Genomic DNA, 27,100 nt, shown 5'->3' on the forward strand with positions numbered 1-27,100 from the left:
TTGACATGCAGTACAATGAAGTGTCTTGACAGGCTGTTTTATGTGGTTATTTTGGTTTTCAGCTGTTTTTGGACATGCCATATTTTGACATTTTTCACCATACTATAGTATGGCACACTATGCTGCACCAACTCCATTGACTCCTTTAAAATGCAGCTAAAGACACTTTTATACAGACAAGCTTTTAATTAACCTCTGTTATTAACTTGGTGTTTATATTGTATTTTCTTTTGCCTTATTTCAAAGAACTGTGTTGTATTTTATCCTTTGTAAATCACTGTTTATTCTGTTTGTGAAGCACTGTGTTTTTACTGTAAAGCACTTTGTGATTTCTATCTATGAAAGGTGCTATATAAATAAAATTTACTTACTTACTTACTTACTTACTATACTCTGACCTGTTTGAGGAATTTTTTCAAATTCATATTGTGACTTTTTTGCTAAAAAATTTGCCATGCTATACAGTAATTTTTTCCCATTAAATTTTACAACATACTATACAAGTATATCCTTTTCAGTGAAAACTGTGTGGCATTTATAATGACATTTTTTGAAAGATTTTCCTTGGCCATACTGTACTTTTACTTTAAATTTTCTGACATGATGCACTTTTTTTTTATTAAATATTTTCGACATACTATACTATGACGTTTTTCTATGACATGGTTCCACATACTGCACTATGGCAGTTTTTGATTTAATTTTAATTGCATACTACACTGTGGCGTTTTTGATATACTATGACTTTTAACCGAAAATTTAATGGCACATTATGACACTTGTTAAAGGATTTCACACGACGTACTTTAGTATGAATTTTTGATGAAATCTTTCGACATGCTATACCATGATGGTTTTGATGGTTTTGATGATTTTTTTGTTGGCGCAGCATTCTTTGACAATTTTAAAGGGAAATTTTGACAGAATACTATATTATACTATGAGTATTTGCTGAACATTTTCGACATACTATAAACAATGTTTTATTAATTACATTTTTTGACATAGTATATATTGTTACTTTTTTGGCTAAATTTTTCGACATACTACAATATAATTTTTTTTTTAAGAACACTTTTGACCTTCTATACTTTGACCTTTTATAATAAAATTATTCGACACACCATCATTTTTTGTGATCATTTTATGGCATAATGTATGAGTTTTTATTTTTCTATGCTATACTATACTGTAAATATTTGGTTACATTTTTGGGCATACTATATTCTGACTTTTTTTTGCAGACTATACTATGAGTTTTTATCCTGCGATGTTGACCATAATGAAATCTAATGACTTTTTTCTTTTTAAGACATTTTGACATACTATACTATTGCATTTTGTAAAATTATGTTCGATATAATACTTTTATACTTTTTTTCTGACATTATGTTTTATGAATTTTAGAAAATAAACAGCAGTGACTTAAATAAAAATCTTTAAAACAAGGCTCACCCTTTAAGACGAGGAGCTCTGACATTCGGGGGGAGCTTGGAATCGAGTTTCGGATCCGGTCTCTGATGAGGATCCTCCTGGTTAGCTTCTTCAGGAGGAGGTGGAGGTGACACAAACACCCTGCAGAGATTAAGTAGATACAATAAGTTGAATAAATCTAATTATCATCACAATATTCAGTTGCATGTAGTGCGTTTATTTGGAGAGTTCAATGTTGTCAACAGAGTAAATATCTGAATGAAATGATTTTTTTGGCAGGACATGTTCCAGCGTTTACATCATGTACACAAATCCTGATTTGATTTTATTTTTCTTTTATTCTGCAGCATCAACGTTGCTTCCCCCGACTTTGGAGGACGACAACGATGTCAGTGTTTCTCAGCTGGTGGGTCAGGACCCAAAGATGGCCGCAGGAAGCTCAGACAGACAGTCACAGCTCAGACAGATGACGTGTTTAACTAAAACGACGGGTTCGTGCCTCGGAGACGAGCTTTGGGTCCTGGTGCAGCTGAGAAGCACTGAGATGACGGAGCTGAAGTAACGGACAAAGCATCAGGACGTTGTTTGTTTCTGCTAATGAACTGTGGGGACCAATCGAAGGTGCATGACGACTCGGCAAACGTCACCACGAGAGTAAGTTCCAAATCTGCTCCTGTACACACAGCCAGGCTTTTATTTTGGTGAGAATGACAGGGCTTTTATTTTGGCCTTTTATGTCATTTTTCTTACAAAAAAAAAAGTTTTTAAAATAAGAGGTGAGACCTCGCATGATTTTCTCATAATATAATAACTTTTTTTCAAAGTAATGGACCATTTTCTCAAGGGAACGTCCTCTTCCCAAACAATGAAACATTTTTGCTGTTCTGAAATAAAAAAAAAAGGTTTTTAAAACCGTTCTGTTTTTTTGTGAATAGACAACTCAGATTAGTGCCATTCTGTTTGTTAAACAAAAGAAATCAGTGCTGGAATGAGCTCCACGTCTGCGTTTTAACTTTTTGTAATTTTTTTTAAAGTCTGAATGACATAAATGTAATGGGGGCTGCATCCATTATACTATTACAAGTTCTTTTGAATACGGTGATAATCTTCATGTTAGCAGGTGTTTGGGTCCATTCAGTTTCAATGACGTCAATTTATTTTGTGAATTTACCTCCAGACATAAAAATCACTGACTCCTTAAAGGGAAAATCCACCTTAAAACTGCTCATTGAATGATTATTGCATTTTTAGTTGTTTCAGTGTCAAATCAGACTCAATACACTCGACATAGTTCACTTCAGTTATCCAACAATGCAACTACAAACGTATTAATCAAAATAGTTAATTAGCTTCATAAATACACAAGAAATGCCGAAAACTTCAACTACAATTGAGCTCTGAGGCCAACGTCAATATTCAAAATTCCAGTTGTGATATTTTGGATATTATGTGAAAATTTGCTGCTTTTTTTGTTTTGTTGGTGTGTTGTTTTTTTTTAATTTTATTCTAATCACAATAAAGTAAATCTTTGAGTGTTTTTTACTGTTGATCCATATTATCTAAAGATTTTTACACTATTTTCTGACATTATGGACAAAGTACTTCATCAAGGCAATGAGGAGCAGATAAATTCTCTATTTTATAATGTAGCTTTCAATTGATTTTTAAACATGTGAAGAGTTAAATAAATCAAATAAAAGGGCAAAAATATAATTTCAAATTTTACAACACTCAGAGATAATAATACTGAAAATATCTTAAATAAATAATATTGTATTCACAAGTGAAGGAAATTTTTATAATGAAGTAAAATAAAGTAAAATAAAGAACCTCAGGGTTTGGGAAATTTTTAAAGCTATTTTTTCTTAAATTTATGAAAAAAACAATTAATCAAGGGAATGAAGGGCAGATTAATCAAAATGCTCATCAAATATATACAAACAAATGTTAGAATCAAACTTGTAAAACTTTGACAAATAATAATATTATTTCACATGATGTAGTACTTCCAGTGTCCACTAGATGGCACCGGAGGGCACATAAAGTCCATGTCATCTTGGTGTACATCATTTATAGACCAGACCATGAAAATGTCAAGTAAATCAACATAACAACAGAAAACCTCTGTTGTTATGTTGAGTTTGGAGCTGATCTGATGTCCATGAAGGTTTAGCTCAGTTGGTTAGAGAGATGCCTGAGGACTCTTAGATCACCGGTTCAAATCCCATACAGGGCAGATGAATTTTACAGGCAATAGTAAAAGAAGGCCGAAAATAGTGAGTTGGATTAGTTCTAAGAGTATTTCAGGTGGTGAGATTGAACTTTATCCATAAGTTTTAAGGACTTCTGCCCAAACCAGAGTGAAAAAAGGACCTCAGAAATAGTGTCAGGAGGTTTGGCTCAGTGGGTTAGACGATCGGTTGGTGTCTCTGGGGTTGTGGGATCGAGACTCATCCGGGACAAGCGACTTTTAAAGGTTTTGTCCAAATGTGTCCAAAGCTAAAGGGAACGTCCGAAATGATATAAATAACTGAACTGTGGCTCAGGGGAAAGACGGCCGGCAGTTTGAGCCTCACAAGTGAAGCGGTTATGCAACGGTGCTAAATCCACCGCTGAAATTTAACAGATAATGCCCGAATTGGCGAAAACTATACAAACACAAGACAGGGAGACAACTGTGTCACAAACAAACAAATAAAATACTATACACTTGAATATTAAAACATGTCAGTACTCTCTAATGGACAAAGTATGTTTTTACATCACAGTTTCTAAATTACCTCAGATTTTACTTTGACATTTCTTTACCAATAATCCTTGTTTTCAACAGACGCATCTGCAGATACTGGTTTTACCTGTTTTTGGACAAATTCACCTGATCTATCAGCCAAAACGATATATCACTCAACTTTACGTGCCTTAATTTGTTGTACAATATCACAATCAGTGTCTAAAGTGTATGACTCTACAGCCAAATTATGTTTTATGGCATAAATAAAATAAAATATTGGACGATATATCTCTCTGCTCTGCTGATATAAGGGTCATATGGTGGTGTTACAGAAATTTCAGTATCGGCAGTGACGTCTGTTAAAAACTCGACTGATATATGAGTCAGGCCAATAATCAATGAAGTTCTTGGGAGGGAAAATTCAGTATCGGCGGTGTGTTGGTATGTTCCTACATCACAGTTTCTAAATTACCTCAGATTTTACTTCGACATTTCTTTACCGATATTCCTTGATTTCGACAGACACATCTGCAGATACTGGTTTTAACTGTTTTTGGACAACTTTACCTGATTTATCAGCCAAAACGACATATCACGCACCTTTTCGTGCCTTAATTTGTTGTACAATAACACAGTCAGTGTCTAAAGTGTGTGAATCTACAGCCAAATGATATTTTATGGCATAAATAAAATAAAATATCAGACAATATATCTCTCTGCTCTGCTGATATAAGGGTCATAAGGTGTTGTAACGGAAAATTCTGTATCAGCAGTAACGTCTGTCGAAAACTCAACTGATATATGAGTCAGGCCAATAATCAACTAAGTTCTTGGCAGGGAAAATTCAGTATGAGTAGTGATGTCCGTCAAAAACCCGACTAGGGAAATTCAGTATCGGCAGTGACGTCCGTCGAATACTCGACTGATATATGAGTCAGGCTGATAATCAACTTAGTTCTTGGGAGGGAAAATTCAGTATCGGCAGTGTGTTGGTATGTTCTTACATCACAGTTTCTAAATTACCTCAGATTTTACTTTGACATTTCTTTACCGATATTCCTTGATTTCGACAGACGCATCTGCAGATACTGGTTTTAACTGTTTCTAGACAACTTTTTTTTTTAACCTGTCCTGTTCGGCAGCTTAGGCACGCAGTATGAGAGGTCTGGATGCCTTGAGGTGCCATAACAGATTTGCTCTGCAAAGGAGGAGTCTGATATACTTCTTCCTGTTGCAGTCTGCACTGAGATATATTGGCAAGGCTACCGGACAGTACAACGTTTGAGTGGATAGGGAGAGAAAAAAGAGAGAGGTTGGGGGACACAGAAAGGAGGGGAAGACAACTTGACCTGATTTATCAGCCAAACTTTCTGACCTTCTGCTTACCCTGTTCTTATTCCTATTTTCACCTTTTATACTTTCATCCTTTACCGCCATTTTCTACCTTCACTCAACTTCCTGTCTTTCAACTTAACTTTTTGTAACTTGACTAACCTTCCTGTCTCTCAACCCAACTTCCTGTTTCTCACCTCAACTTCCTGCCTCTTGACTGTCCTTCCTGTCTCTCAACCAAACTGCCCGTAACTTGACGGACTTTCCTGTCTCTTAACCTAACTTCTTGTCTTTCCCCCAAACGTCCTGTCTCTTGACTGTCTTTCTTGTCCCTCAGACTTCATGTATTCCACCTTCCCTGTAGTTCTGTTTTTAGTTTTTCTTTCAAAAGTCACAAGTCTCAGAAGAGATTTGAACCAGCAATCGCCTGACAGACCAACCGCCTGATTTACCCCCTGAGCTAAACCTCCTGACAGTCTGCATGTTTTTGAAGTTCCCTTTAGCTCTGTGCTTGGACAGCGGTCTACAAAAGTCCTCTGTCCCAGACGGGATTTGAACCACCAACCTCATTGACGCGAAACGCCTGATTTACCCACTAAGCTAAACCTCTGGACAAGAATCATGTTTTCGGGTTAACATTGGGCTCACCAAATTTGAAGACGATTGGATTAAGCCTGTAGGTGAAATTTGCAAAAGTACCAGGCCAGAAATCACCAAAAATGAGCACAAAATTCAAAATGGAGTGTACCGAATTTTAGAATTGTAGGTGAAACTGGCCATTGGTGCTAAACATTAGAGGGCGCTGAGGAGTCATTTAGCCAAGCCCGTTTCTGAAACCACCAAAATATTACAGTTTTCACCAGGCTGGATGTGTGTACCAAGATTCATGTGTTTTTGAGCATGTTTAGACCTCCAAAAATGTGATTCATTTGGCAGAAAAATAATAAGTCCTTGAATTTCAAGAGGGTCCTTGCACGGTTCGTGCTCGAGCCCTAAAAAAACATTTTATTTGTAGAACACTTTTCAAGAAACTCAGACACTTTACAGACGTCAATAAAATATCATAAAATCGAATAAATTAAAATACACAAACCATATGACGTCAATCAGACGTCTAAAGCAATTTCAGAAACTTTACACACTCATCATACATACCACTTTTGACTGAAAGTTCCCAGGTCTTGAGGCTTGAAAGGCATTCTGGGAAATGTAGGAACTCTGGTGGAAATAAAATAGGCAACGTTTACAAAAATTATCAAGTAAAAACTAAAAAATACAAAATAAATTAGGTGTTTTAACGGTGGATTTTTGCTTTGACCTCCACATTAAAGCTCCAAGATTTTTTAAAGATGGTGGATGTTGTTACAAACTCAACTTCAGTCACTTTTCAGTCATTTTTTTAGACACAATCCCAAATAATTTCTTATCTGGGATCTTTTTTTTGTAAAATAACAAGCAGATTTATTGATCGACTTGAAAGGGAGATGAACCCAAATACTGTTTGTGTCTTTGTCCAAAAAAAGAAAATTAAAAAACAGAAAGGCATGTGTGCTCTACTTCAGGAAACAGGCAACTTTACCTCAGTCAGTTAAGCTACAAACTCGGTAAGATTGTGACATTTACACTTTTAAGACAGTTTTCTTTTTTTCTAGAGAATTCAATACTGTATGCATGAAAATACGAGTACACAATAATAATTATGTCTTTACAGATGGCGTTTCTTTTTTTGTCTGTTTGTTTTCGTCCTCGCCACCAAAGTAAGTGAATCACTTTGTAAAGAAAAAAAAGAAGAAGAAGAAGACATAGTTATTAGTGCGTTTATTTGCTCAAATACGGGTGAACTAGTAAAACGATATCTTTCAGGTTTTACACAAGAATTACAGACGATATTTTAGGGGACGGGAAACCACAAGCACTTGGCTCGGTTCCTGCGGGAACTTTTTAACTTTTCATAAGGGGGGTTAAAAAAAAAAAAAGAAAAGAAGAAAAAAGCTTTTATTTTGCTTTTATCTGCTCTCGTCTTCTTCCTGTGTTTACTGAAGCACGTAGGTTTCTGTTAGGATATGCAAACATCACAGAACAATCAGCGGGTTCGAGCGGTGGTTTGGGTTTTTTATTGATCCTTATACGAGCTCTGTAAGTTTCGCCTTTCTGCCATTCTTTAAAATGCTTTAATAGCCAAGTTTTTAGTAGTTAATTTATTTATTATATCTGGACTTTCATGGATATCTTTTTGTCTGCAAGCAAAAAAATAAAAAATGGAAAAAAATGCTGTTTTTTGTTGGTTGGACTCACTTTATTTCGGGGGTCGATGTGTCAAATATCTCTAAAATACCTGAAAATTATTTTATGTGGAATAAGGACAATATAACAGCCCCGGAGGATTATTGTTTTGTAATTTTCATTAGTTTTTACTTTGATTTTAATTTTTAATTCAAGTTAGTTTCCAGAGTGGGTTTGCTAAATTCAGTTTATTTTTTTTATTTAACAATTTGAAACCTGGAGCCACATCACATTTCTTCTTTCAGACGCTTTTCACAAGTATTTAAACTTCCGAACTCTCCGAAAATTGTTGATTTCTCTGAAAAACGTGAAAAAAAGGCAATGAGCAACTTTGCAAGGAATTGCAAAAATTGTACATTTAGAAAGTTATTTTTAAAAAGCTAGGGAAAAAAAAGAAAGGAGATGGGGGACGATATATTTAATTGTCAAAATTACATATTTAAAATTATGTTGCAACAATATTACATTTTTAAGAATGTTTTTCAACTCTTGTTCGCCTTGGGTTTTTTCTACAATATTTTTCTTTTCTTTTTTCCTTGTTTTGTTTTGTTGTTTTACTAAATTTCAGGTCCTCTGTCAGGTTATTTTCTTGTTTTTTGCAAATTTTTAGGTCATTTCTTCTCTTGTCGTTCACTTTCTTCTCTCCATAATTTTGAAAGAAATCAAACCTATTTGCTCAGGTTTCAAAGGGTTAATAGTGTTTAGTTTTAGTAGAGTCTTTAGTCGTTTTAGGCTTAGTGTTAGTGTCTTTTATTGTCACAAAGGGGGGTTATCAGGGGAACTTTGTCTTAATATGCAGCAGCGCCTCCTCACGCTTGCATTGACAAATTTGACCAAATTGACAGAGAACTAAAACTTAAGATATTTCCTGTATATATTTTTTAATGTTAGTTTTTTTAAGTACACATAATTTTATCTTTTTTTTTAACTATACTTTATCCAAGTTATAGTTTTTATTTTAGTTCTTTTTTTATTCTTTTTTATCATCATTTTCTCTGTGTTTATGCAGTTAAAGTAGAAAGTCATATTAATGTGTAATATTTTTATGGCCTGATTTTGAAAAACGTATTTTGTGTGCAGAGCGATATGAGTGTGAGTTTATGATACTGCACAAAAAATAATAATGTATAAAAATCAATGTTGCTGCTGATCATTGACATTTCTCAGGCTGCAATAATAAAAATAATAATAATCTAGTTGTCATGTAGAAAACTGAAAGTATTTTTTTAAATCTAAAAGTGGCATTATGACAAAAACCTCGCATTTAAAGGGTAAAAATTCTGGAAATTAATGAATATTTATAAACATAAGATATTATAGATATTTATATAATAGATTAGGACTGATGTTGGTTACAATGATATCTATATAAAAATATATATACTTTTTTTAAGTTTGATTTTGAAAAGCGCATTTTGTGCAATACGAGTGTTTGTAATTATTTAATTTTTATTTTTTTATTCTGCTCATGACACACACTTAAAATCAAACCACACGTTATTTGGTACATTAAACTCTGTGATCGAAAAGAAAGAAAAGAAGAGAATCTTAATATTAGAGGCGGCCCTGAGGGTTTACCACGGCTGCTTGTTTTTAGAAACACTTCAAACTTTGGCGTCCCGTGTTAAATAAAAAATGTTTATATGATTTTAAACAGAAAGAAGATTTAACTTTTGTTCATCGAGCCGACGTGCTTTTGTGTAAATTAAATTACCTGACGAGGTTCAGTCAGCGTTGAGCTGCGGTCAGGTGGGAGGTGAAGAGGTCACATGACGTCCTTTTATTCAGATGGACAGCCGACGCTCTGCAGGGACAACCGTCTCTGAGCTGATCTGAGGACAGAAGAAGAAACAGTGTCCAGATTCTGCTCTGACTTTTATTTATTTGCACACAGTTTCACCTGAAAACAGGAGAGTTTAATTCAAGTTATCCGTGTCCAAGTTATCAGTAAAATGTTTTTTTTTTAAAGAGCAGTACAAAAAATAAATAAATAAATAAAATCCACTCAGTGACAAACAATGCAAACGTGAGGGAGGATTAATACAGGAAAACTGAAAAAATCAGGAAAAAAACATAAACAAACAACAAATAAGCAAAAGCTAATCAGGTGTGATAATATTCTTGCCCTTATAAATATGCAAAGCAGATATTTTTACTATACTGGTGATCATTAACCCTTAAACAGCTGGATCGACATCAGTTTTCTTGTGCATCATTTAGATTTATTTTACTAACATTTAAACCTCTGAAATCAGCTCAAATGATAAATTATAGTGCAATTTAAAATAAAAAGATATGGTAATATATGTGACATTTATCACATTTAAATGTTATTATTTTATTTATTTTTATTACATTAATTTAAAATTTTATTATTGATTTATTTTATTATTATTTTTGTTTAATTCATTTATTTATTATGATGTAAAAGAGCCTGAAAGGTGATTTAAGAAAGCACATTTTGAATACAGCATAGTATTTTTACTTTGTTGCATTTTTTAGACTTCAGTAAAAGATGAGAATATTTCGACTGCTGCTTGAATTTAAATTCAGGTCACAGATGTAAAAAAACGACCTCTGCTCCGCCAGTTGTTAGAGCGCTGACCTTTGACCTCTCACACTGTGACTTGTTTTTAAATGCTGGTTTTAGAAACTTTTCTGCATCACATCTGTTTAATATCTCACATGTGAGCACAGATTTTAAATAAAAATAATAATTTACTCAAACTGTAAATTTAATATTTGAAATATACCAATAAAATAATAACTTTAATAAAAATAGGAATAAAAAATAAAAAAATCACCTTCCTCTTCCAGAAAAAATCAAAATTAAATTAAAAATGTAAGAAAAATCAAAATTAAATTAAAAATGTAAACATTCCTGCAGATTTTTGTGATCGAACAGCAGCTCGGCTGCTGTGATTCTCACTCTGCCTGTGATTTTAACCCCCGGTGACCCGCCTCAGTCATTCATGGCATTCAGCGCCGTCGCCAGGCGCGTCTGGTGAAACGCCATAGAAACCAGCAGCACCATAGAAACCAGTCTAACCAGTCCAGGAACATAGTGTTCCCCTTCAGCTCCAAACCTCTGCCTCTGCATACTTCACCTCACCTTCTCACCACGCGCTTCAACACACTCTGCTTTACATTTTGGGGATTTTTTTTGTTTTTTTTACAGAATTAAACGCAGTGTATTTCTGAGGGTGAATTAGCCCTGACAGGTTGTGTGAGACGTTTTTCGGGAGCCATGTTGGGGCGTTTTGGCACGTGTGTGTGGTGAGATTAGGGGTTTGTGTTTGTGGTGGTTTGGCGCGCCGGCAGATGGCGGTGCGCGCTCAGACACGCGGCTCGCGGCGGCGCTACTGTACTTCATGTAAAGCCGGCCGGGGTTAGGTAATACTGCGTTTGTTCACAGATCTGGGCATTAAACAGCCTTCCTGGAAGTTCACTGGCTGGAAACACGGTGAGCTCTTTTCTCCCGAAACATCAGGAAGAAAAAAAAAGAGTCACGGCACCGAGCTTTGCCCCATTTTGTGGCGACGGGACTCCCGCGCTAAAAACACCGGCCACGCGCCGCAAACGGTCCGACAGAGGCCTCCTGAAAACAGGAGCAGGTTTTTTTTTTAGGGGATGAAATGATGAAGAGAAAGAAGACGGGAGCTGAAGAGTTAACCTCCACAAGACCCGACTGAACCAGGGGTGGGACCTGCTCCCCTCCTAATCAGAGCAGAGAGAAAGGGATGAAGGGGGAGGAGGAGGAGGGATGAAGGGGGAGGAGGAGGAGGAGGAAAAGGGGTGATAGAGGGAAGAGGAGGAGGAGGAGGAGGGAGGATAGGGGGAGGAGGAGGAGGAGGAAAAGGGGTGATAGAGGGAGGAGGAGGAGGAGGGATGATAGAGGGAGGAGGAGGAGGAGGGATGATAGAGGGAAGAGGAGGAGGAGGAGGAGGAGGGATGAGGAAGAGAAAATTAGAGTCGACACGAGTGGTGTGACGGACCGAACAGAGGCCGTGTGAGGACAGAACCCTTTCACTACTGACCTACTTCCAACAACACACACACATGTTCACGAGTGTGTGTGTGTGTGTGTGTGTGTGTGTGTGTCTATACGGCAGGTCGATGAGGACTAAATCTCGTGTTTACTGCTTCACACACACACACACACACACACACACACACACACACACACACACACACACTCTTGGCGTCACACTCTGAAAACAAGTGGTTCTGCATCTGAACCTTTTTAGGTCCATTTATTCAGAAAATATCTGTTTCCTGAGTAAAAGTATTAGTACTACTGTGAAGTACTCAAAAAGTTTTGGGTTCAAATTTTTTTAACTCAAGCGTCCAAAATATGTTTAACTCTTTAAGGTCCAGCCCGATTGTTTGGTGGAGCGCGTTTTGAGTCAGAATCCTTAAGTTTGGGAGTTTTTAGGACCTTTATTGGCATCAGTTTTGTTTACACACTTCACAGGTATTTAAAGCTCCGGGACCTCAGGAAATCTGACAATGACCAAGGCAAGAAATGCCATAGAAATAAATTAAAAAAAAGAAAAAGAAAAGAAAAAAAGTAAAAGGTGACAAAATTCATCTTAAAATACAGATACAGATATACAGGGAGATTTTTAGATTTAATTAAAAAAAAATAGGTAATTTTTCGGTAATTGTTTTAGGAACATTTTACTTTGTACTTGCTAGTTTTTGACCCAATTTCTTGTTAAGTTGCTCATTACTATATTCCTGTATTTTTAGGAAAGAAGAATCAAGACAGAATCTCTTTTTTCTACCAGTCAGTTCAAGTTTGTTAAGCAAAAAAAATCCCCTAGATGTCGCTGTGTCGCTCACATTTTACACACTTTTCTTTCTTCAGTTTTTGATAAATGTAGTCCAGATTGTGTATTTGAGTGTAATCAGTGAATTTGCAGCTCAGCTCCTACAATAAGTCTAAAATACACTATTTTGACTCTGAATTTGTCATTTTGACTATTTTCCGCCTGATGAGGTCATTTTGACCATATTTGGCATATGGAGGAAATACATGCTATTTCCACTAGGTGACCTGTGACAGTCAATGTAGCTGCTGATCACTGACATATCCCAGACTGAAAAAAATTACTTTGCATGTTGTATAATGGGGGAAAAAAATCAAAATAATAAAAAAAAAACATAGTGGCATCATGACAAAAAAAACATATTGATATAATGATATTTATGATTAGTACTGATGTTGGTAAAAAAAAAGTAAAAAATAATACTAAGAGCGCTGTGAGTGTGTGCCATATTAAAGCGGGCCTTAAGGGTTAAAAAAATCTGCCCTCTCATTTCGCCTCTACAGGAAACAGACAGCCGAACTGCCCTTTAATGGTAAACGTAGCAATGCTCAGATAATAAAAATTACAATTTTTATCAAATACAAATACAACAAATACTAATTAATATTCACCATACAGTTTATGTTATTTTATCACATTGTTATATATTATTTAATTAAAAAAAATATAGCATGATTTTTCACCATTTCTGAAATATTTTTGAAAGTACTGTATAACTGAATAAATATATATAAATAATAACATTTTTGGTGATATTACTGGTTCCATGGTCACAAATGGACATATAGTGATATACTGACATATTACAAGCATTTTTCTCTTTTACTATTACCATGAAGACACATCTCACAAATAAATAAATACAAAATAAATAAATATTAACTGTTTGGTAAAAGCCTATATTAAAAAAAAAAAGGAAAACTATGGTGTTTGTTTAAAAAAGTATTTTTTTTATCACTGCCCCATGAACAATAAAATTATAAATATTTTTTCAATTTGCAATCAGAATAATATTTTATTTCTATTTTATTGTATTTTACTGATGTACTTAAACGGTGCCTGCATTGTTATTTTTTGCTAATTTTGATGTCATTTTTTCAAATATCTTCAGATGCTTAATTTCCCTAAAATCTGTACAACCTAAAATAAACGGCTATGTGAGTCAAAAAGTCATAATACTTGATAAATGTATTGAAATTGTGTCAATAAAACAAATATACAAAAACTTTTTTGTTATCCGATTTTACAAAATAAAAATACAAACATATCGATGCAAAATATTTTTAAATGTAGAAATATATATATATATAAAAAATTGTGATCAGAATCAGAATCAGAAAAACTTTATTGATCCCCGAGGGGAAACTGCCTGTAGTTACAGATGCTCCCATTCAGAAGTCTTAAAAGAAGTAGGAAAGTATAGAATATATCAATAAAATTTAAACACAAGTACTAATATAAAATAAATATATCTGAACTCTAAAATAAAAATATAAATGTACATTTTGTTCTTGTTTCTACCAAATATTCTACAACATTTGAATATAGAATATTACACATGGATGTAGTTATTGTAGTTATTATCCCCGCAGTATAAAAACTATAATGTTATTTAGTTTTTGGTTTCATCATTCATTCTTCTGGCGCTCCTGCAGATTTTTGCAAAGTCGCTGACACAGCACAAAAATGTCATTACGAGCTGCAACGTGATGAAACTGAAGACGGACGCTTCAGCTTTCTGCTTATACGCAGATGCATATTAACAAGTCGTCCTCGCCAAAAAAATCTATATGCAGTTGCCATATTTTTAAAAATCCCTGACTCTTACATCTTGAGTTGAAACAGACTTAATTTAAATCGATGCAGCCGAACATTTCACTGCCTCGGTGTTACGCTGCAGGAGGCTGATCAGATTTCCAGCAGATTGTGATGCATTTTTCCTCACAGCGATCAAAACAAGGTTAATATATCTGTTATGAAATTCATTCAAAGGGTCCGTGCCAAAAAGTCACTAAGAGATTTAATGACGGGAGCTCCGTTTCTGCCATCAGGCTCACCTATCAAAATAAAATACGTGATAATGTATAAAAAACATGGCAGATGTATTTATACAGCACATTTAGACCCAAAGTGCTTCAATGTGAGTAAAGTTAATTATAGCCCAATTAAATTTCAAAAACTCTCTTACAAGTTAAAGTCCTGCACTGAAAATCTCACTTCAGTCTCAAAGTATAATAACGAAGATTATTGTTAAAAGTATTAAAATGTTCACCGTAACTGTAATCTTAGTTTTTAAGAAATATCACAGTTAAATTTAATATATTTTTAGATTTTTTAAAGATATTTTTTAACCAATTTTCAGACTGATTTCTGGACGAATCATCTTTTTCTTATGCAGGTATATATAGAAGTAAGCTGTGTATGTGACGCTTTTATGTAAAAATATGGGTATTAGAGCAGATTACCGGGAGATTAATCTACATTTTGTCAACAGGTACAAGTATAAAGTAAAGTTTTAGGTTTTTTAATCTCTGAAGTCTGGACTTTCATGCAGAAGATTAAAAAGGATTACAAGATAAATAAATGAAAAACCAATTAAATTAGATAAAATGTTTGTGGTAATGTAGACCTCACAAATCCAAATTCAAGACTTTTAAACTACTTTTAATTTTATTTTATAATTTAATTTTTATGAAATGTATTATTTTATAATTTAATATTTATAAAACGACATCACGTTAATGTAAAAGCAGGATTTTACTGCTGTAGTTGGTTGAGGTGAAGCTCATTTTGAAACATTAAGTAATGATTATTTTCATTATGGATTAATCTACTGATTATTTTCTCCATTAATTGATTGATTAATAGTGAGAAATTGTCCAAAGTGACACCGTAACAATGTTGGTCTTAGTTCGGACCTCAACATTATTAATAACACTTTAAAAAAAAAAAAAAAAGCAGCAAATCTCCATTTTTTTTGAAGATGAAATCATAACGATGTTTTCACATAAAAAATTAATTAAATTAAATTAAATTAATGAAATTAATTAAATCATTAAAAAAAGTTGACAAGTAATTTTCTGCCCATAGACTTATCGTTTAAGCTGTATATTTACTCACAAATAAAGATTTTTATACACAAAACATGAAAATAAAGCTGTTAAAGGTAAACAGATAAAAAAATAAAACAGCACTGCATCGTGATATTGTGCACAGCAGTATTGTATAAATACAGGATATTTTTAATATATGAATTATTAATATTAAAAAATACAAATTAAACTTTTGGTAGCCTACTACAATGATAAAATGAATGCTTTTTTTAGTCCACTAGATACATTTTTCTGCAATAAAAATGACTAATGTGTAACATTTAATCTTTAAAACTTTATCTTATTAGACAAAACAAATGATGATAATTTTCTCCCGTAATTTTTACACGTAAAAAAAGGTAATAAAATGCTCGGCATACAGCAAAACATTTAAAATTGCAATAATATTGCACCGTAGTCCACTAAGAGTAAAAGAAAATACTCAAAAGTAACTCAAATTTGTACTTCAGTACAGTACTTAAGTAAATCTCACAAAATATGACGAATCAAAGAAGAAGAAAAAGTTATTTTTCTGTGAAAATGTGACGTTTCGACTCTGAGGTTTCTCACTGAACCTTTTCATGAGAGGATTTTTTAAGAGTGCAGGCGTCCCGGCCATGCTTTTCTTTTCTTTTTTTTATGCCCTTCTTTTTTCAGCCGATTACGCAGCAGAGAGCGAGTGAGCATGCAGAGGTATAGAGAGAGGGAGAGGAAGAGAGACAGAGAGACAGAGAGACAGAGACAGAGAGACAGAGAGACAGAGAGACAGAGAGACAGAGAGGGAGAGAGACAGAGAGACAGAGAGACAGAGAGACAGAGAGACAGAGAGACAGAGAGGGAGAGAGACAGAGAGGGAGAGAGACAGAGAGACAGAGAGACAGAGAGACAGAGAGGGAGAGAGGGAGAGAGACAGAGAGACAGAGACACAGAGAGACAGAGAGGGAGAGACACAGAGAGACAGAGAGGGAGAGACACAGAGAGACAGAGACAGAGAGGGAGAGAGATAGAGAGACAGAGAGGGAGAGAGACACAGAGACACAGAGAGACAGAGAGGGAGAGAGACACAGAGACACAGAGAGACAGAGAGACAGAGAGGGAGAGGGCTGTCTGCTGCTGCTGTGGGTCATTTTGAGGACAACTCTCCTCTCTTCACCTCGTCCCTCCCTCTCTGTCCTCCCTCCTCTTCCTATACCCTCCCCTCACTCTCTCGCTCTCTCCTCCTATACCCCTGCACACACACTGTCTCCCCCCTCCTCCCCCCTCGCCTCCTCGCCTCCTCTCCTCCCTCCTCCTCCCATGCGTCTGCAGCTTGTGCCCACAGTCCCTCTGCCTGCTCTCTGCGTCGGCCTACATATCTCCAAACGCCCGGATGAGCGGCTGCACGCGAACCCGTCTGCAGCGACGACGCATAGCTTTTTATATGCAGCTGTTCTGGCAGTTTATTCATGCATTCATTTTCCATTATGAAACACAACGAGGGAGAGAGATGGATAAAAAACTGCACTCCTGTCACTGCAAAACTGGAGAGAAATACAAAAGAAAATTAAAATTAAGGCAAGTTGACTTTAAGGTCACAACAAGCGGGCAGACTATAGATCCTGACAGGTGTATACCATAACAATACCACCAAAAAAACGGACAAAAATACTATAAACACACACATTGTTCCCCCAGGGATATTATATGGTTGGCAAAGAAAATAAAAATTAACATCTTGCCATTTAGAGCCATAAATTCTCATTAAAACTCTGCAAGAAACTCAGTTTTGGACTATGAACTATCAATACCGCGGTGTAAAAATACTCTGTCACGAGTACACTTTAAGATTAATTTATTTCAGATAATGTGAAAAACTTATAATGGAAAAAATTATGTTTGGGTCTTAAACTGAAAAACTTGTGTTCATAATTCATAATTATGGTAAATGAGTATTTGATTCCCATATTTATGAACACACTTTTATTTCTTAATTCTGCATGAAAAATTAAGTTTTTAACATTTTTTAAAAGGAATTGTAATGTGTTATGTAAAAGTAGACAAGCATTAGAATTACACTATAACAATTAAAAAAAAATAAAGAATAATAACTTAATTATGCAGAATGTCCCATTTAAGAATTGTATGTACATTATTGGACTAATTATTGATGCATTACATTTATCTGAATCTGCAAAGTAACTAAAAAAAGAAACCACAAAGAAATTACAAAACATAACACATGAAAAAATGTTGAGTTTATACATTTGGTTGTCAATTAATTAATACAGCTGCTAATACTAATATAGTCTAATTAATGAAGACTAACGTCACAAATTACGTGGCTGTTGAATTAGAGAGCAGCAGGTTTAGTTACTGACGGTTCCTAATAAACTGCCGACTGTTTGAGAGTAAAATGACGTTAATTGCAGGAAAAAAATATACTTTTTCAAAATATGCTGGAGGCACCGTTTAGCGCCTGTAGGAGACAAAAGGCTTTAAACTCGATCAAATGTAAATCAAACTACGGTCAGAGCCACAAATGTGGTATAAAGACTGCAAAAGTCTGCAAAACGTGGGTCCAACAAGCACAGGACTTTGACCCAGGAGGCCAGTGTTTGTGTCCCACATGAAAGACATAATTTGTCAAATGAGTCATTAGTCAGTCGTTAGTCACATAAGAAGCTAAGAAGCTGCTCCTGCATAATTCGTAAGACTCCCAGGCAGATTTTATTACACATTTACACATTTTTTTTTTTTTTTAATTTATTGCAAAAAAAAAAAAAAATTAAGTCCCACTGAGATTCAGAATCTCCTTTTGAAGAGGACTCTTGGCCAAGACAGCAGCATGAAGAAATTCACATTAAAGAACAAAACAGACTAAAAACACAACAAAAAAAGTCAAAACAAACCAATAAAATACTCACACAAGCGACAACCTTTAAAAAAAAACCAGCCAATTAGCAGCGTTCAGGAGCACGTGTGCATTCAGTGGTCAAAAGGTCCAAAAACATACGAGCAAAAAAAAATGTTCATTCTCGATCGCTGCTAAAATATACAAACAAACAAAAAATAGAAATTAGCAGATGCTGTTTAGGTCTAATCAGTGGTTAGTGAGCAGTTAGCAGGCGACTCTCTGGCAGACTGTACACACATTTTCCCCAAAAAAGTTATCTGAATATCACATATCAAAATACTAAGCAAAAAAACAAAAAAAAAAACATATTCTGCAGAATTGTGCAGATTTTCATCAATCGCAGCTGAAAACTGTAATAAATAAAATAAATAAAAATCAGCAGATGCTAATTGGGTCTAATCAATATAACTCTTAAGACTCTTTGGCAGATTTTAAACATTTTTTTAAAAAAAGATGTTATCTTTAATGAAGATTTCATATCACAATATAACCAAAAATTATATTTTTTAAAGAAGAATTGAGCAGATTTTCATTGTTGATCACTGCTGAAAACTGTAAAAAATAAAAATAAAAAATAAAAATAACAAAAAATAAATAAAATAAAAGTTATCTTAAATTAATCTTGCATATCACAATACAAGCAAAAACAAAGTCAGTTGTTGGTCATGTGAGTCATAAGTTACATCAGCTGGGGTCTTTTCATCCTAACTAAATGCTTTTATTACCTAAATCAAACTGAATCCAGATAAAACACACAAAGCTTCATCAGAGTAACGCCGCGGTCGGTTTTTTCCGCTGCACCTTCTCTCAAAACATCAGCAGCACTAAATAGGAAAAAGATCACATTAAGAAATATTTTTCTAAATGTCAAAAACATTTTGGCAGGAAAATTATCAAACTATTACCAAGAAGCTCAACAAGATCTCGACAAATCATCAAAGAAGTTCCTTCAGAAATATTCGCGCAGTATAAAGTAGTATAATGAAGTATTTATAAGCTCCTTGTCGAGTGTCTAAACATCTTTTCGGTATGATTTCTGAATCGGTATGTCGGCCTCGTTCTGCGTTCGCTGCCTCTGTAACTTGACTGGAGCTGCCGTCTGTATTCTTGACCGTGACCCGGCGACCTCACGGTGTAACGAAAGCTCTCCTCCTGCCGCCTGCGAACGTGATACATCAAGTCGTATTGCATGTCTGCGACTGACTGACACGACCTCTGATGCATGAGGAGCTTCCTCTGATCTGTTTTATTGTGTCAAGTTTAACTATTTATGAGCCTTTTTTTTTTTTCAAACAGCACTGACTGAGTTTTTTGGAACAACGTCTTTCTGATTGTTTTGGCAGTTGAGGCCTTTTTTATTTTAATTTTATGTCATCATTGGTTTTTTTTGTTCCAAATGGCGGATTTCTCTGAGATAAACTGGAGATGTCATAATTCACACGAACACGCTGACTGGCGACCAGCTCACAGTCGGCACACCTCTCATTATATCCATTCAATCGGAAAAACGGGGCGCAAATGAGACATTTGTGTCCTCCGTCCCTCCACAATACGACTCTCCAGCCTTCTATTAACTGTCAGAGTGCTCCGGCTCTCCTCCTCCTCCTCCTCCTGTTTGCTGATAATCCCTCCAACATGAGAATAAATAATTCACCGCTGTCGGCTCACTGCCACGTCACTGCAGCGTTTTTGTGTTTTCTCCTCCCTGGATTTTAAAGTTTACACGCTGGATTTATGTGCCGTCTCAGGGCCGCGGCCTTTTCGACTTCACTTCAGGAGCAGATGAATATTCCTGCACTCGTTCCTAACATCAGGGGGAATAGTTTTCCGTGTCCCGCCGCGGTGACATATAGTCCCTGCGGGCTGCTCTGTCACTAGATGAAATGTCAGTCCGTGGTGCTTCCCCTCCTCTGTTCTGTGATAATCCCGTTAACATGAGAACATTTGCCGTGTCAACCCCCCCTCCCCTAAATGAAGTAATGGCCGCCTGTCTCGGATGCCTCAGCTCTGACAGATCGGTTGGCTGGACCGTGGCGTCCTCACAGGACCCCTAACAGGCTGCGTTCACACACACACACACACACACACGCACACACGCACACACGCACACACACACACACACACACACACACAGACACAGACACACACACAGACAGACACACACACACACACACACAAATCTCTGCATGTATAAAATGTTTAAAACCTGGAGGGACGACTGTGTGACAGCAGTTTGTGTCCTGCACACACACACACACACACACACACACACACACACACACACACACCCACACACACACACACACACACACACACACCCACACACACACACACACACACACGTGCACCATGAGAATCCATCTTAAACAGATTTACGAGACAATTTAAAGACAGCTAAAGTGTCCCGGGAGCTACATTTTTAACCCTTTGACACCTGAAACCACGTCACTTTTCTTGGGCTGCCCTGAGCAGATAGGTGCGATTTTGTTAAAAAACAGAAGAAAAAGGCCATGAGCAACTTGATTAAACAAAAAATGTTACACAAAAAAATTAGTAGATTTAGAAAGTTATTAAAAAATAAATTTCTAGGGAGAAAATGTAAAAAAAACACAGGAAAAGCTATACTTAAAATATTATAATTAAATATTTAAAATTATGTTATGAAATTATATAATTTTAAGCACTTTTCCTCTTTGTAACTATTTTTTTTAATTTTACTAATTTCTTGCTAGTTTTGGCTCCTGTCTTCATTGCTCATTGCCTTCCTCTTTTTCTTTTTTTTTTTAAAGAAATGAAGCCATTTGCTTAGGTTTTAAAGGGTTAAAGGGCCAGTTCACCCCAAAATCAAAAACATTACAGCAGATATCTCGGCGACTCACACCAAAACAATCTAAACTGATAAAAAGCACCACAGGTGAAAGGAAAAATATGTATTTTTGATTCCTCAAACTTAAAATGTACAGAACAGATACTGGTACAAGCAAAAGTGCTGCATTTAAATTCTTATTAAAACTACACAGAAGCAAAACAAGATGTCATTTTTTCATCCTCATCGTGACTCACTTTGGTCACAATCTCCCAAAAACCATTCAATGTCACTATTTTCTCAGATGTTGTCTCTGGTTGTCATGGCAACGGGGGATAATTGAAGAGATAATTGAACTTTTACTGGCTCATTTAACTACTTCTGTATCTGTTATTTTTAAATGGGATGTGCTTAATTGCCGCTTTGTGTTAACTGCTCAATATTCGCCTTTTACAAATGCAGATTTATTTTTGCAGTTTGTAAAAATACTTTCACCTCCACTAAGCAGCAGTACTGTGAACTACAGTGTATATTCTGGAGATATAATGACATTCATGTGCACCTGTATGTTAAAACACAGGATTTAATCTGCAAAGAGCAGGTAGTTATCCAAAGTATCAAATTACAAAAGTACAATAAGCACATTTATCTGATGAGCAAAAATGGTGTTTTATAGTAAGAAATCTCCCTGAAAGTAGTGCAGAGAAAAATACTTAAATACTTCCATATGATACTAGATATAACATTTAAATATCTGAGAATGAGTAAAACATCTAAAAACAAACAAACAAAAAAAATATATATGAAAAAAAAAGTATAATATCCCCAAAGTATTGGTAAGATATTTTTGACAATTACTACACAATTACTACCAAAGTATCGTATAATTAGTAAAATATAAGAAAATAAATAAATTAGTAAAATGTACAAAATGTATTATGAAGATATAACCCAGACAAAAATTAATATATGAAATAACAAAATGTTAAATATCAAAAAAGATATCTGGAAAAAAATAAATAAAGTGTACTGAAATATATCTGAAAATCTGTAAAATATCTGACAAGAATCGTCAAATATCCAAAAAGTATTAGTAAAACCTTCCCCAAAACCTTAACACATGAAAAAAAAATAAAAAAAATAGGTGCACTGAAAAAAAAAAAAAATGAGAAAATTATTAAAATGTTTAAAGATACATGTATATAAAAAATGTTAAATATCCAAAAAGGGTTAGTGAGATATAAGGAAAAAAAGATGTATTAAAAAAAGTGTCTTAAAACTTCCTATTAAAACTTTTAAAAAGTAGTAAAATTAAAAATAAATAAATAAATAAAGAGTAAAGTAAGTCTTTATTTTTCAGCTTATTTTGCCTTCATAAAGTTGTACCGTATTTATATTATTTATCAGAAAAAAGTGTGCAACAAGAGCATAAAAAACTACAACTTCCTGCATCTTTCTGTAGTCCATAATCAGAGCTGTGCTGCCTGCGAGAGAGCTGAATCAAAAAAGATTTGGGAAAACTTTGAGTTAAAGGTCAAAGCGAGGACTCCTCATACACGTCAGTCTGCGTCTAACATACAGGATCTCTTTATCTCGTGTAACGCAGCAGAGAGCGCGGTAGGTGTGTGTGTGTCCCGCGTGTGTGTGATGTGCTGGAAACCCGGCCTGTGTGACGGGTCTTCCCAGGATACCAGGCAGTCAGCTGAATGTACACACCGGCTCATGCACTCGAGCGCTCTCACGTTTGAGCCGGCGAACACACTCCGGGCCGGCACGTGTGCTCTCGCTGAGCCTATATGACCCTCCTAAAAATAAAATAAATATATAAATAAATAAAAGTCGTCAGCCAGTGAGTCACCTGGTCAGACTTTTACATACAGTCACTCCTGTTTGTTCTCCGGCTCTAAAAAACCATCCGTCACCACCTTTCAGGTCAGTGCATCGGAAAACCTAAACACACACTCTCCACCCACGCGAACACGTATGCATGAATGCAGGCGGAGGGTCACGCATGAGCGCACAAACATACTCTGATCCTCGGCTGACGAAAACACGAGAGGGAGAGGGAGAGAGGGGGAGAGGGAGAGGGGGAGAGGGGCTGGATGTCCTCAGGTGACCCCACATATGCTGCTTCTACACCGCAGCTTGAAATAGAAACGTGTTAGTGTCGGCGAGCGGCTGAGAGCGACCAGTCCGACCTACAGACTGACCCCTCGATCACTGCGACACCGCTGGACCCAACAGAGAAATCAAACGCTCGGCAGCCAGAAACATCTGAGAAAGACGGAAGAAAGTTTCACGTGTTCTTCGGTTTTTTTAACTGTAAACTCTGATTTAATGGACCACATCAAATGTTGGTTAATGAGTTACAGTCAGTATTTAATATGAATTTTGATGATTTTATACTATTTCTTTTAATCTGTGAATGAAAATCTTTTTTAAAAAAGTATTTGGTGTGTTTTTAAAATATCTGTAAATTATTGGTAAAACATCTTAAGATTTATTGCAAAATATCTAAAACATTCAGGCAAAAAAAATCTTATTTATCCTAAAATTATTAGTAAAATATGGAGAGAAAAAAGTAAAATATGCAGGGAAAAAAGGTAAGCTATCTTAAAAAGTATCAAAATATTTTTTTTTTTTTTTTAAAAAAAGAAGAGTAAAATATATGTTATTTTAAAAAATGAATACATTATCAGAATTTTTTAGTAAAATGAGAAAAAATAATTTACATTTCTGAAAATTATTAAGAGTTGTAAAATATCATTCAAAAAAGCTATTATCTATTTAAAAATTCTTGGTACAATTTAGGCAAAAAATAGTAAAATCCAGAAAAACAAAATCAGTAAACTATCCAAACTTTTTTTGTTTATATTTGAAAACATGGTTAAATATCCAGTGGAAAAAAAACAGTTAAATATCTGAAATTTTTAGTAAAACATTCAGAAAAAAAATCCAAAAAGTAAAATTTAGAAAAAAGTGAACTATTAAGTTCTCGTAAAATATATATTAATTACTGTATAAATCTGAAAAATTAGCAAAATATAAAAAAACCTGTAAAATATTTCGCTCTATAAACAGTAAAATATCCAAAACTTATCAGAAAAATAACTAGAAAAAGTTACTTATCTCAATATTATCAGTGAACATGGTAAACATCACACCTGCTTGTCATCAGCATGTTAGCGCTGCAGTTGTGCTGCTGACATTAGCATTTAACTCAAAGTGCTGTTACCCTTTTTTTAATTAATCTATCTTAGTTTGTCTTTTAATTTATTCTTTTATTCCCAACTGTGTTCATTCTATTATTTGTACTATTATTTCTGTGTTAACTGCTAATAATCTTTGAACTGTATTTACTCTTCTTGGTATTGTTATTTTTGTTTTGTAATTATCGCTCTCTTGTTTAATTCTACTTTAATTTTTTTTGGCCTTAGTTCTGTTTTATCGTTCGCCTCTTATTATGTTGGCTTGGCAAGAAACTCTTGCTGCTTCTGCTTTGCCTTGTTTGCACTTTATAAACTCTGTTTTTAAAGGTGCTATAAAAATAAAGGTATTATTATTTTTACTTTATTAATTACATTATGATTATTATTGTTATAACTATTATAATTATTATTATTATCTTGTTTAAGTGCAGTGTAACAGAGCTATTTATTTATTTTCTTTATAATAATAATAATTATTATTATTATTATTATTATTATCTTGTTTAAGTGCAGTGTCACAGAGCTATTTATTCATTTTATTATTATTATTATTATTATTATTATTATTATTATTATCATCTTGTTTAATTACAGTGTCACAGAGCTATTTATTTATTTATTTTCTTTATTATTACTATTATTATCTTGTTGAAGTGTCACAGAGCTGCTAATCAGGCCGTTATCTTTAATAACTGCTCACTTTACAGTTTCCTTTAAATAACTGATAGACTGATTAATAACACAAATAACTCTTCATTTAGGCCAATATTTCTGAGGATGATGATAATCATGATGAACGCGTCACACACACACACACACACACACACACACACACACACACACACACACACACACACACACACACACACATATATGACCTCAATATATGGCGACACGTAAAGCCCTGAAACGCACTGAGACTGTGTTCAGTCACATTTCTCATCCATCAGTATTCTTTTTGTTTCTCGTCTCGCTTCATCGTCTCTCCCTCCGCTCTGTTTTGTTCCATCTCCTCTGTCTACCCTCTTCCTCTTCTTCATCACTCGCTCTTTTACACCCTCCACTCCTCTTCTTCTCTCCTCCTTATAACCTGCTCTCTCTCTCTCAGTCTGCCCTCATTCTCAAACCTTTTCATTTCACTTCAGCTCACTGCCTGTCTTCTTCTTCTTCTTTTTTTTTCTGGCACAGACTTTCACCAAAACAGAAAGACACAAAATTAGTTTTCTCTGCCTCCAATTTCCCTGAAAACTGCTTACGTGTTTGTTTAAAAAATCAATACATCAATGAAATAATTGAGTAAATTGGAGGAAATTGCTCACTTCGATCTCGTTGGCTGCTTCCTCCTTGAGGAGCACAAACATCACATTTTCACTCGTTTCACAGCACAAACTCGGAAATCTTTAACTCTCTTTGCACATACTTTTACTCTTTTATATCATAAAGTGAGCAGCAGGTTACAGACGATCACAAGTTCATGCAGATGCACGTGTGCAGAAACTAAAGATTCGACATGGTAGACTCCCGATGAAACATTCAGCAGTTTCACTCAGTTTTCTGGGTCAGTTTTTGAATGAATTAAAAATAAAACAATATAGAAAACCGGCGAATTAAAGCTGCATTTTATTAATGTGGAGTGAATTTTACTTTGTACGAACTTTAAAACTTAAGGTGTTTTAGCTGAGGGGGATCTGACTTTGACATCTTATTTTTTAATTTAAAGGTGTTAATGATTTAGGATGCTACACACACACACACACACACACACACACACACACACACACACACACACACACACACACACACACACACACACACACACAAACACACACACACCTTTAACAGGTGACAGAAATCTAATATGACTAAATTAAACACTAAACAAAATGAGCCGCCCTTCAACACTCTGACAGACGAATCCAACTCTTCATGTTATAGTTTGCAGCTCTTTATTTAACTCTCAGCTTTCTACTCCACTTCCTCATGCACAGTATGGCCAAAAGTATGTGGACACACATTTCTCTTGTTTTTAGGGTGTTTTTGAAGGTTTAGACAAAGCTTCTTATGTTTCGTTAAAGGGAAATCTTATTGTAACAGTAAAATTGATATTTCAGAAAAATGGTTAATGACCTGGGGCAGAGTCCTGCAGCTGGTCGGGTATCCGTGGTGACCCAGTGGATGACCCATAAAAAAGGAGACTCACGGGTGGTCTTTTGTTTAAATTTATTTCCAGGATCAGTTCTGACTGAAATCGGATTAAAACACCCAAATAATGAGATTAGAAGTCGAGCTATTCTGTTGTGTAAACAGCAAAGCTGCAGCAGAGCGGCAGCAGAGCAACAGCAGAGTGGCAGCAGAGCAGCTGCAGCAGAGCTGCAGCAGCAGAGCAGCAGCAGCAGCAGAGCAACAGCAGAGCTGCAGCAGAGCAACAGCAGAGCTGCAGTAGAGCTGCAGCAGAGCAGCAGCAGAGCAGCAGCAGAGCTGCAGCAGA

General features: G+C 35.2%; 1 protein-coding gene and 1 long non-coding RNA gene across 4 annotated transcripts in view; one reads left to right on the forward strand and one right to left on the reverse strand.

The window, feature by feature from the left end:
- The window catches only part of LOC121939489 (zinc fingers and homeoboxes protein 1-like), a 59,194-nt gene extending 51,423 nt beyond the window's left edge, over positions 1-7,771 (forward strand). For both annotated transcript variants that reach the window (XM_088090885.1, XM_088090886.1), the window contains exon 8: positions 1,782-7,771. The gene's annotated coding sequence lies outside the window, so the exon portion shown is untranslated. The remainder of the gene's footprint in view (positions 1-1,781) is intronic.
- LOC148186725 (uncharacterized) overlaps positions 1-27,100 on the reverse strand; it is a 60,178-nt gene that overhangs the window by 16,393 nt on the left and 16,685 nt on the right. For both annotated transcript variants that reach the window (XR_015779589.1, XR_015779590.1), the window contains 3 exons: positions 9,495-9,612; positions 6,653-6,715; positions 1,456-1,575 (listed from right to left, as the gene is read on the reverse strand). This is a non-coding gene — a long non-coding RNA (uncharacterized LOC148186725). The remainder of the gene's footprint in view (positions 1-1,455; positions 1,576-6,652; positions 6,716-9,494; positions 9,613-27,100) is intronic.

This window comes from Plectropomus leopardus, chromosome 17 (genome assembly GCF_026936395.1).
Source record: "Plectropomus leopardus strain MGB_pleo_1.0 chromosome 17, ASM2693639v1, whole genome shotgun sequence".
Lineage (NCBI taxonomy): Eukaryota > Metazoa > Chordata > Actinopteri > Perciformes > Serranidae > Plectropomus > Plectropomus leopardus.